This window comes from Bufo gargarizans, unplaced genomic scaffold, assembly GCF_014858855.1.
Source record: "Bufo gargarizans isolate SCDJY-AF-19 unplaced genomic scaffold, ASM1485885v1 original_scaffold_1062_pilon, whole genome shotgun sequence".
Lineage (NCBI taxonomy): Eukaryota > Metazoa > Chordata > Amphibia > Anura > Bufonidae > Bufo > Bufo gargarizans.
The window spans coordinates 30,176-42,682 of record NW_025334220.1 but is presented as its reverse complement, the minus strand read 5'-3'; the positions used below and the strand labels follow the sequence as shown (position 1 = coordinate 42,682).

Below are 12,507 nucleotides of genomic sequence, written 5' to 3'. Positions count from 1 at the left end.
GCAGTATTGGGATGTGGAGCGCAGTATAGCGATGTGGAGCGCAGTATAGCGATGTGGAGTGCAGTATAGCGATGTGAAGCGCAGTATAGCGATGTGGAGCGCAGTATAGTGATGTAGAGCGCAGTATAGCGATGTGGAGCGCAGTATAGCGATGTGGAGTGCAGTATAGTGATGTGGAGCGCAGTATAAAGATGTGGAGCGCAGTATAGCGATGTGGAGCGCAGTATAGCGATGTGGAGTGCAGTATAGCGATGATGAGCGCAGTATTGCGACGTGGAGCGCAGTATAGCGTTGTGTAGCGCAGTATAGCGATGTGGAGCGCAGTATAGCGATGTGGAGCGCAGTATAGCGATGTGGAGCGCAGTATAGCGTTGTAGAGCGCAGTATAGTGATGTGGAGCGCAGTATAGCGATGTGGAGTGCAGTATAGAGATGATGAGCGCAGTATAGCGATGTGGAGCTCAGTATAGTGATGTGGAGCGCAGTACAGAGATGTGAAGCGCAGTATAGCGATGTGGAGCGCAGTATAAAGATGTGGAGCATAGTATAGCGATGTGGAGCGCAGTATAGCGATGTGGAGTGCAGTATAGCGATGTGGAGCTCAGTATAGTGATGTGGAGCGCAGTACAGAGATGTGAAGCGCAGTATAGCGATGTGGAGCGCAGTATAGCGATGTGGAGCGCAGTATAGCGATGTGGAGCGCAGTATAGCTATGTGGAGCGCAGTATAGCGATGTGGAGCGCAGAATAGCGATGTGGAGCGCAGTGTAGCGATGTGGAGCGCAGTATAGCGATGTGGAGCTCAGTATAGTGATGTGGAGCGCAGTACAGAGATGTGGAGCGCAGTATAGTGATGTAGAGCGCAGTATAGTGATGTGGAGCGCAGTATAGCGATGTGGAGTGCAGTATAGAGATGATGAGCGCAGTATAGCGATGTGGAGCTCAGTATAGTGATGTGGAGCGCAGTACAGAGATGTGAAGCGCAGTATAGCGATGTGGAGCGCAGTATAAAGATGTGGAGCATAGTATAGCGATGTGAAGCGCAGTATAGCGATGTGGAGTGCAGTATAGCGATGTGGAGCTCAGTATAGTGATGTGGAGCGCAGTACAGAGATGTGAAGCGCAGTATAGCGATGTGGAGCGCAGTATAGCTATGTGGAGCGCAGTATAGCGATGTGGAGCGCAGAATAGCGATGTGGAGCGCAGTGTAGCGATGTGGAGCGCAGTATAGCGATGTGGAGCTCAGTATAGTGATGTGGAGCGCAGTACAGAGATGTGAAGCGCAGTATAGCGATGTGGAGCGCAGTATAGCGATGTGGAGCGCAGTACAGCGATGTGGAGCGCAGTATAGCTATGTGGAGCGCAGTATAGCGATGTGGAGCGCAGTATAGCGATGTGGAGCGCAGTATAGCGATGTGGAGCGCAGTATAGTTATGTGGAGAGCAGTATAGCGATGTGGAGCGCAGTATAGCGATGTGGAGCGCAGTATAGCAATGTGGAGCGCAGTATAGCGATGTGGAGCGATGTGGAGCGCAGTATAGCGTTGTAGAGCGCAGTATCGCGATGTGGAGAGCAGTATAGCGATGTGGAGCGCAGTATAGCGATGTGGAGCGCAGTATAGTGATGTAGAGCGCAGTATAGCGATGTGGAGCGCAGTATAGCGATGTGGAGCGCAGTATAGTGATGTGGAGCGCAGTATAGAGATGTGGAGCGCAGTATAGTGATGTGGAGTGCAGTATAGAGATGTGGAGCGCAGTATAGTGATGTAGAGCGCAGTATAGTGATGTGGAGCGCAGTATAGCGATGTGGAGTGCAGTATAGCGATGATGAGCGCAGTATTGCAACGTGGAGCGCAGTATAGCGTTGTGTAGCGCAGTATAGCGATATGGAGCGCAGTATAGCGATGTGGAGCGCAGTATAGCGATGTGGAGCACAGTATAGCGATGTGGAGCGCAGTATAGCGATGTGGAGCGCAGTATAGCGTTGTGGAGCGCAGTATAGCGATGTGGAGAGCAGTATAGCGATGTGGAGCGCAGTATAGCGATGTGGAGCGCAGTATAGCGTTGTGGAGCGCAGTATAGCGATGTGGAGCGCAGTATAGCGATGTGGAGCGCAGTATAGCGTTGTGGAGCGCAGTATATTGATGAGGAGAGCAGTATTGCGATGTGGAGCGCAGTATAGTGATGTGGAGCGCAGTATAGTGATGTAGAGCGCAGTATAGCGATGTGGAGCGCAGTGGAGCGATGTGGAGTGCAGTATAGAGATGTGGAGCGCAGTATAGAGATGTGGAGCGCAGTATAGTGATGTGGAGTGCAGTATAGAGATGTGGAGCGCAGTATAGTGATGTAGAGCGCAGTATAGTGATGTGGAGCGCAGTATAGAGATGTGGAGCGCAGTATAGCGATGTGGAGCGCAGTATAGTGATGTGGAGTGCAGTATAGAGATGTTGAGCGCAGTATAGTGATGTGGAGCGCAGTATAGCGATGTGGAGCGCAGTATAGCGATGTGGAGCGCAGTATAGCGATGTGGAGAGCAGTATACCGTTGTGGAGCACAGTATAGCGATGTGGAGAGCAGTATAGCGATGTGGAGCGCAGTATAGCGATGTGGAGCGCAGTATAGCGATGTGGAGCGCAGTATAGCGATGTGGAGCGCAGTATAGCGATGTGGAGCGCAGTATAGCGATGTGGAGCACAGTATAGCGATGTAGAGCGCAGTATAGCGATGTGGAGTGCAGTATAGCGATGTGGAGCGCAGTATAGAGATGTGGAGCGCAGTATAGTGATGTGGAGAGCAGTATAGCGATGTGGAGCGCAGTATAGCGATGTGGAGCGCAGTATAGCGATGTGGAGAGCAGTATAGCGATGTGGAGCGCAGTATAACGATGTAGAGCGCAGTATAGCGATGTAGAGCGCAGTATAGTGATGTGGAGCGCAGTATAGCGATGTGGAGCGCAGTATAGCGATGTGGAGCACAGTATAGCGATGTGGAGCGCAGTATAGCGATGTGGAGCGCAGTATAGCGTTGTGGAGCGCAGTATAGCGATGTGGAGAGCAGTATAGCGATGTGGAGCGCAGTATAGCGATGTGGAGCGCAGTATAGTGATGTAGAGCGCAGTATAGCGATATGGAGCGCAGTATTGACATATTGGAAAAATATTTTTATATTTAACCACCTCCCGACCGCTGTACGCAGATATGCGTCCGGGAGGTGGTTGCTTTACTCCTCCTGGACGCATATACGCGTCTTCTCGCGAGACGCGAGATTTCCTGTGAACGCGCGCGCCTGTGCGCACAGGAACGGAAGGTAAGCGAGTGGATCTCCAGCCTGCCAGCGGCGATCGCTCGCTGGCAGGCTGGAGATCCGAATTTTTTAACCCCTAACAGGTATATTAGACGCTGTTTTCATAACAGCGTCTAATATACTTCCTACCTGGTCCTCTGGTGGTCCCTTTTGTTAGGATCCACCACCAGAGGACTCAGGTAGGTCAGTACAGTCCCACCAAACACCACACTACACTACACTACAGCCCCCCCCCCCCGTCACTTATTAACCCCTTATAAACCCCTGATCACCCATGATCACCCCATATAAACTCCCTGATCACCCCCCTGTCATTGATCACCGCCCTGTCATTGATCACCCCCCTGTCAGGCTCCGTTCAGACGTCCGTATGATTTTGACGGATCCACGGATACATGGATCGGATCCGCAAAAAGCATACGGACGTCTGAATGGAGCCTTACAGGGGGGTGATCAATGACAGGCGGGTGATCACCCATATACACTCCCTGATCACCCCCTGTCATTGATCACCCCCCTGTCATTGATCACCCCCCTGTAAGGCTCCATTTAGACGTCCGCATGATTTTTACGGATCCGATCCATGTATCCATGGATCCGTAAAATCATGCGGACGTCTGAATGGAGCCTTACAGGGGGGGTGATCAGTGACAGGGGGGTGATCACCCTGATTACCCTGATCACCCCCTGTCATTGATAACCCCCCTGTAAGGCTCCATTCTGACGTCCGCATGCGTTCTGTGGATCCGATCCATGTATCCATGGATCCGTAAAAAATCATGCGGATGTCTGAATGGAGCCTTACAGGGGGGGTGATCAGTGACAGGGGGGTGATCACCCTGATTACCCTGATCACCCCCTGTCATTGATAACCCCCCTGTAAGGCTCCATTCAGACGTCCGCATGCGTTTTGTGGATCCGATCCATGTATCCATGGATCCGTAAAAAATCATGCGGATGTCTGAATGGAGCCTTACAGGGGGGGTGATCAGTGACAGGGGGGTGATCACCCTGATTACCCTGATCACCCCCTGTCATTGATAACCCCCCTGTAAGGCTCCATTCAGACGTCCGCATGCGTTCTGTGGATCCGATCCATGTATCCATGGATCCGTAAAAAATCATGCGGATGTCTGAATGGAGCCTTACAGGGGGGGTGATCAGTGACAGGGGGGTGATCAGGGAGTCTATATGGGTGATCACCCCCCTGTCATTGATCACCCCCCTGTCATTGATCACCCCCCCCCTGGTAAGGCTCCATTCAGACATTTTTTTTGGCACAAGTTAGCGGAAATTTTTTGTTTGTTTTTGTTTTTTCTTACTAAGTCTCATATTCCACTAACTTGTGTCAAAAAATAAAATCTCCCATGAACTCGCCGTACCCCTCACGGAATCCAAATGCGTAAACATTTTTAGACATTTATATTCCAGACTTCTTCTCACGCTTTAGGGCCCCTAAAAAGCCAGGGCAGTATAAATACCCCACATGTGACCCCATTTCGGAAAGAAGACACCCCAAGGTATTCGCTGAGGGGCATATTGAGTCCATGAAAGATTGAAATTTTTGTCCTAAGTTAGCGGAAAGTGAGACTTTGTGAGAAAAAAACAAAAAAAAATCAATATCCGCTAACTTATGCAAAAAAAAAAATATTTCTAGGAACTCGCCAGGCCCCTCATTGAATACCTTGGGGTGTCTTCTTTCCAAAGTGGGGTCACATGTGGGGTATTTATACTGCCCTGGCTTTTAGGGGCCCGAAAGTGTGAGAAGAAGTCTGGGATCCAAATGTCTAAAAATGCCCTCCTAAAAGGAATTTGGGCCCCTTTGCGCATCTAGGCTTCAAAAAAGTGTCACACATGTGGTATCGCCGTACTCAGGAGAAGTTGGGCAATGTGTTTTGGGGTGTCATTTTACATATACCCATGCTGGGTGAGAAAAATATCTTGGTCAAATGCCAACTTTGTATAAAAAAATGGGAAAAGTTGTCTTTTGCCAAGATATTTCTCTCACCCAGCATGGGTATATGTAAAATGACACCCCAAAACACATTGCCCAACTTCTCCTGAGTACGGCGATACCAGATGTGTCACACTTTTTTGATGCCAAGGTGGGCAAAGGGGCACATATTCCAAAGAGCACCTTTCGGATTTCACCGATCATTTTTTACAGATTTTGATTGCAAAGTACTTCTCACACATTTGGGCCCCTAAATTGCCAGGGCAGTATAACTACGCCACAAGTGACCCCATTTTGGAAAGAAGACACCCCAAGGTATTCCGTGAGGGGCATGGCGAGTTCCTAGAATTTTTTATTTTTTGTCGCAAGTTAGTGGAATATGAGACTTTGTAAGGAAAAAAGAGGAAAAAAAAATCATCATTTTCCGCTAACTTGTGACAAAAAATAAAAAATTCTAGGAACTCGCCGTGCCCCTCACAGAATACCTTGGGGTGTCTTCTTTCCAAAATGGGGTCACTTGTGGGGTAGTTATACTGCCCTGGCAATTTAGGGGCCCAAATGTGTGAGAAGTACCTTGCAATCAAAATCTGTAAAAAATGCCCTGCAAAATCCAAAAGGTGCACTTTGGAATGTGTGCCCCTTTGCCCACCTTGGCTGCAAAAAAGTGTGACACATCTGGTATCGCCGTACTCAGGAGAAGTTGGGGAATGTGTTTTGGGGTGTCATTTTACATATACCCATGCTGGATGAGAGAAATATCTTGGCAAAAGACAACTTTTCCCATTTTTTTATACAAAGTTGGCATTTGACCAAGATATTTTTCTCACCCAGCATGGGTATATGTAAAATGACACCCCAAAACACATTCCCCAACTTCTCCTGAGTACGGCGATACCAGATGTGTCACACTTTTTTGCTGCCAAGGTGGGCAAAGGGGCGCATATTCCAAAGTGCACCTTTTGGATTTCACCGGTCATTTTTTACACATTTTGATTGCAAAGTTCTTCTCACACATTTGGACCCCTAAATTGCCAGGGCAGTATAACTACGCCACAAGTGACCCCATTTTGGAAAGAAGACACCCCAAGGTATTCTGTGAGGGGCATGGTGAGTTCCTAGAATTTTTTATTTTTTGTCGCAAGTTAGTGGAATATGAGACTTTGTAAGAAAAAATAAAAAAATAAAATCATCATCATTTTCCGCTAACTTGTGACAAAAAATAAAAAGTTCTATGAACTCACTATGCCCATCAGCGAATACCTTAGGGTGTCTACTTTCTGAAATGGGGTCATTTGTGGGGTGTTTCTACTGTCTGGGCATTGTAGAACCTCAGGAAACATGACAGGTGCTCAGAAAGTCAGAGCTGCTTCAAAAAGCGGAAATTCACATTTTTGTACCATAGTTTGTAAATGCTATAACTTTTACCCAAACCATTTTTTTTTTTGCCCAAACATTTTTTTTTTATCAAAGACATGTAGAACAATAAATTTGGCGAAAAATTTATATATAGATGTCGTTTTTTTTGCAAAATTTTACAGCTGAAAGTGAAAAATGTCATTTTTTTGCCAAAAAATCGTTACATTTTGATTAATAACAAAAAAAGTAAAAATGTCAGCAGCAATGAAATACCACCAAATGAAAGCTCCATTAGTGAGAAGAAAAGGAGGTAAAATTCATTTGGGTGGTAAGTTGCATGACCGAGCGATAAACGGTGAAAGTAGTGTAGTGCCGAAGTGTAAAAAGTGCTCTGGTCATGAAGGGGGTTTCACCTAGCGGGGCTGAGGGGGTTAAATAGTACGGGGTGCTTTCAGTCTCAGTGATACCCAGGATTTTTTTTAATATATGTATTTATTTATTTTATAATACGGAAAGGGGGGGTGATTTAAACTTTTAGATTTTTTTAGATTTTTTAAATGTTTTATATATTTCTTAATTTTTTTTTTTTACTTTTTGGCAATGATTTTGAAGCTGGTACTTGAGCCTACAAAAAAATATTTTTTTATTCTGAACAATCATGGATTTTTTTAATGGATTTATTACTGAGAATTGCTAATTTCTTATGTTGAACTGCCACCTGGTGGCCAAAATTTAAAATTGCATCTTAAACGCCCTCAGCCTCTTCAGCGAGGCTGAGTGTATTGAAATCAAATATCGGCATCCTCACTGGCCGCAGACGATGCCTGTAAGAAGCCTGGAAGTGTGAGCTTCTGGGTTTTTCACCCTCTAGATGCCGTGATCTCACTTGATCATGGCATCTAAAGGCTTTAATAACTGCGATCGGCATTAATGCCGTTCGAGGTAATTAGCCGCGGGTCTCTGCTGTTTGAAACAGAGGAGACCCGCCGGCCATGACGCCCACTGCACTTGCGAGCGGGCGCCATGTTTGCCTATCACTCCAGTGCATTGCATTTTAATGTCAGTGCTGGAAACTACCCAAGGCAGGCTTTGGGCCTACATCAGACCCCATTCAGTCTTTACATGCATCAGCACCCCACGATCGCATTTGCGGAGTGCCGATGGGAGGAAGAGGGAGTCCGCTCCCTCTGTCAGCGCTTTACATGTGAAGGGCGCCACCTGTGCAGTGCTTAGACTGGGCCGCCCAGGCCCAGCCTGAGGCCCCATATGGGTGGTCACTAAGGGGTTAAGATAGCACCAAAAATCAAAATAATAAATAAAAAATAAATTGCCCCGCTAGACAAAATGGCTATACGCGTTTCGGAGCTCCGGGCTCCCTCCTCAGTAGCCGTGAATACCGTAGTCATGTAATGACATTTTTGGATGGTTTTATAATCCAAAAGTAATCGATAAAACACAAACTACTTTATGGAAAAACATAAAAAAACATCATCCTCACGCATCCAGGCTTGGTTCATTTTGACATAAGAGATATTTTGGGGACTGGCGGAAGACAACTTGACCCGTTTAGGGGCCCCCATGCCCCATCATGCTGAAAACTCTATCGAAGAGGACATTGGAGGCCGGGCAAGAGAGAAGATAGAGAGCGGGCTGTGCCTGCCCAGAAATCCATGGGGTCAGGGAACTCAGTAGCCAGATAGGAGAGTCCAAGTAGGACTGAACCTTGGTGTTGAGGCAGTAGGTCTTACATTTATTTAAAGGGGTTGTCCACTTTATTTACATTGATAACCTATCATCAGGATAGGTCAATATCAGATCGGCGGGGGTCCGATGGCAAGCAGGTATACCATGAAGGGAAGGAAGTGCTCGAAGGAGCGCCAAAATTGGCACCCTGATTATCTCATATTGATGACCCATCCTGTGGAGAGGTCTTAAATATAAATAAAGCGGACAACCCCTTTAATGTCTGAGGGGGCTTCTAGTATGCATGTTGGTCGGTGGGTTCTGACCTCCACCAGAGGGCTCATCCTGTTATTAGGCCTACTTCTTCATACTATAAGACCTGACCACCAACCTGACAAGAATTCTCCTCACCTTCATGATAGGTGACGACTGCTCCTTCTATACATTTCCAATAATACATTTTTATGGCAGGTCAAAAGTCTCACGTCGGTGGGGTAGGGGTGGTGCACTGCAGTGACCTGTCATGAGTCCACAATGGGAAGATTTCAGTGTTATATTTAGTGGTGGGTTTGGGATATGTTTGACAAACGTGATCTCCACATTAACGTTTCTAGATGATAAACTGAAATCAATGGGCTTAGGTTTGACCATGGTGTGTCCAGGGTCAGTCAGACCCCTGCACTCACTTGTGATGGTACCCGCCAGATAGTATAGCGATGTGGAGCGCAGTATAGCGATGTGGAGCGCAGTATTGGGATGTGGAGCACAGTATAGCGATGTGGAGCGCAGTATTGGGATGTGGAGCACAGTATAGCGATGTGGAGCTCAGTATAGAGATGTGGAGCGCAGTATAGCGATGTGGAGCGCAGTATAGCGATGTGGAGCGCAGTATAGCGATGTGGAGCGCAGTATAAAGATGTGGAGCATAGTATAGGGATGTGGAGCCTAGTATAGCGATGTGGAGCGCAGTATAGCGATGTGGAGCGCAGTATAGCGATGTGGAGTGCAGTATAGCGATGTGGAGCGCAGTATAGCGATGTGGAGTGCAGTATAGCGATGTGGAGCGCAGTATAGCGATGTGGAGCGCAGTATAGCGATGTGAAGCGCAGTATTGGGATGTGGAGCGCAGTATAGCGATGAGGAGCACAGTATAGCGATGTGGAGCTCAGTATAGTGATGTGGAGCGCAGTATAGCGATGTGGAGCGCAGTATAGCGATGTGAAGCGCAGTATTGGGATGTGGAGCGCAGTGTTGGGATGTGGACTGCAGTATAGCGATGTGGAGCGCAGTATAGCGATGTGGAGCGCAGTATAGCGATGTGGAGCGCAGTATAGTGATGTGGAGCGCAGTATTGGGATGTGGAGCGCAGTGTTGGGATGTGGAGTGCAGTATAGCGATGTGGAGCGCAGTATAGCGATGTGGAGCGCAGTATAGTGATGTGGAGCGCAGTATTGGGATGTGGAGCGCAGTGTTGGGATGTGGAGTGCAGTATAGCGATGTGGAGCGCAGTATAGCGATGTGGAGCGCAGTATAGTGATGTGGAGCGCAGTATAGCGATGTGGAGTGCAGTATAGCGATGTGGAGCGCAGTATAGCGATGTGGAGCGCAGTGTAGCGATGTGGGGCGCAGTATACTGATGTGGAGCGCAGCATAGCGATGTGGAGCGCAGTATTGGGATGTGGAGCGTAGTATAGTGATGTTGAGCGCAGTATAGCCATGTGGAGCGCAGTATAGCGATGTGGAGCGCAGTATAGCGATGTGGAGCGCAGTATTGGGATGTGGAGCGCAGTATAGCGATGTGGAGCGCAGTATAGCGATGTGGAGCGCAGTATTGGGATGTGGAGCGCAGTATAGCGATGTGGAGCGCAGTATAGCGATGATGAGCGCAGTATAGCGATGTGGAGCGCAGTATAGCGATGTGGAGGGCAGTATAGCGATGTGGAGCACAGTATAGCGATGTGGAGCACAGTATAGCGATGTGGAGCGCAGTATAGCGATGTGGAGCGCAGTATACTGATGTGGAGCGCAGTATAGCGATGTGGAGCGCAGTATAGCGATGTGGAGCGCAGAATAGCGATGTGGAGCGCAGTATAGCGATGTGGAGCGCAGTATAGCGATGTGGAGTGCAGTATAGCGATGTGGAGCGCAGTATAGCGATGTAGAGCGCAGTATAGCGATGTGGAGTGCAGTATAGCGATGTGGAGCGCAGTATAGCGATGTGGAGCGCAGTATAGCGATGTGGAGGGCAGTATAGCGATGTGGAGTGCAGTATAGCGATGTGGAGTCGCAGTATAGCGTTGTGGAGCGCAGTATAGCGATGTGGAGAGCAGTATAGCGATGTGGAGCGCAGTATAGCGATGTAGAGCGCAGTATAGCGATGTGGAGCGCAGTATAGCGATGTGGAGCGCAGTATAGCGATGTGGAGCGCAGTATAGCGATGTGGAGCGCAGTATAGCGATGTGGAGCGCAGTATAGCGTTGTGGAGCTCAGTAAAGCGATGTGGAGAGCAGTATAGCGATGTGGAGCGCAGTATAGCGATTTGGAGCGCAGTATAGCGATGTGGAGCGCAGTATAGTGATGTGGAGCGCAGTATTGGGATGTGGGGTGCAGTATAGCGATGTGGAGTGCAGTATAGTGATGTGGAGCGCAGTATAGCGATGTGGAGCGCAGTATTGTGATGTGGAGCGTAGTATAGTGATGTGGAGCGCAGTATAGCGATGTGGAGCGCAGTATAGTGATGTGGAGCACAGTATAGCGTTGTGGAGCGCAGTATAGCGATGTGGAGCGCAGTATAGCGATTTGGAGCGCAGTATAGTGATGTAGAGCGCAGTTTAGCGATATGGAGCGCAGTATTGACATATTGGAAAAATATTTTTATATTTAAATAGTACGGGGTGCTTTCAGTCTCAGTGATACCCAGGATTTTTTTTATCTATGTATTTATTTATTTTATAATACGGAAAGGGGGGGTGATTTAAACTTTTAGATTTTTTTTAATGTTTTATATATTTCTTAATTTATTTTTTTACTTTTTGGCAATGATTTTGAAGCTGGTACTTGAGCCTACAAAAAAATGTTTTATTATTTTTTTATTCTGAACAATCATGGATTTTTTTAATGGATTTATTACTGAGAATTGCTAATTTCTTATGTTGAACTGCCACCTGGTGGCCAAAATTAAAATTTCATCTTAAACGCCCTCAGCCTCTTTAGCGAGGCTGAGTGTATTGAAATCAAATATCGGCATCCTCACTGGCCGCAGACGATGCCTGTAAGAAGCCTGGAAGTGTGAGCTTCTGGGTTTTTCACCCTCTAGATGCCGTGATCTCACTTGATCATGGCATCTAAAGGCTTTAATAACTGCGATCGGCATTAATGCCGTTCGAGGTAATTAGCCGCGGGTCTCTGCTGTTTGAAACAGAGGAGACCCGCCGGCCATGACGCCCACTGCACTTGCGAGCGGGCGCCATGTTTGCCTATCACTCCAGTGCATTGCATTTTAATGTCAGTGCTGGAAACTACCCAAGGCAGGCTTTGGGCCTACATCAGACCCCATTCAGTCTTTACATGCATCAGCACCCCACGATCGCATTTGCGGAGTGCCGATGGGAGGCAGAGGGAGTCCGCTCCCTCTGTCAGCGCTTTACATGTGAAGGGCGCCACCTGTGCAGTGCTTAGACTGGGCCGCCCAAGCCCAGCCTGAGGCCCCATATGGGTGGTAACTAAGGGGTTAAGATAGCACCAAAAATCAAAATAATAAATAAAAAATAAATTGCCCCGCTAGACAAAATGACTATACGCGTTTCGGAGGTCCGGGCTCCCTCCTCAGTAGCTGTGAATACCGTAGTCATGTAATGACATTTTTGGATGGTTTTATAATCCAAAAGTAATCGATAAAACACAAACTACTTTATGGAAAAACATAAAAAAAACATCATCCTCACGCATCCAGGCTTGGTTCATTTTGACATAAGAGATGTTTTGGGGACTGGCGGAAGACAACTTGACCCGTTTAGGGGCCCCCATGCCCCATCATGCTGAAAACTCTATCCAAGAGGACATTGGAGGCCGGGCAAGAGAGAAGATAGAGAGCGGGCTGTGCCTGCCCAGAAATCCATGGGGGTCAGGGAACTCAGTAGCCAGATAGGAGAGTCCAAGTAGGACTGAACCTTGGTGTTGAGGCAGTAGGTCTTACATTTATTTAAAGGGGTTGT

General features: G+C 47.7%; 1 protein-coding gene across 1 annotated transcript in view; it reads right to left on the bottom strand.

Annotated features, from left to right (window-relative positions):
* Nucleotides 1-12,507, bottom strand: part of LOC122922923 (heat shock transcription factor 2 binding protein) — an 85,405-nt gene that overhangs the window by 64,161 nt on the left and 8,737 nt on the right. The gene's annotated exons all lie outside the window — the stretch shown is intronic.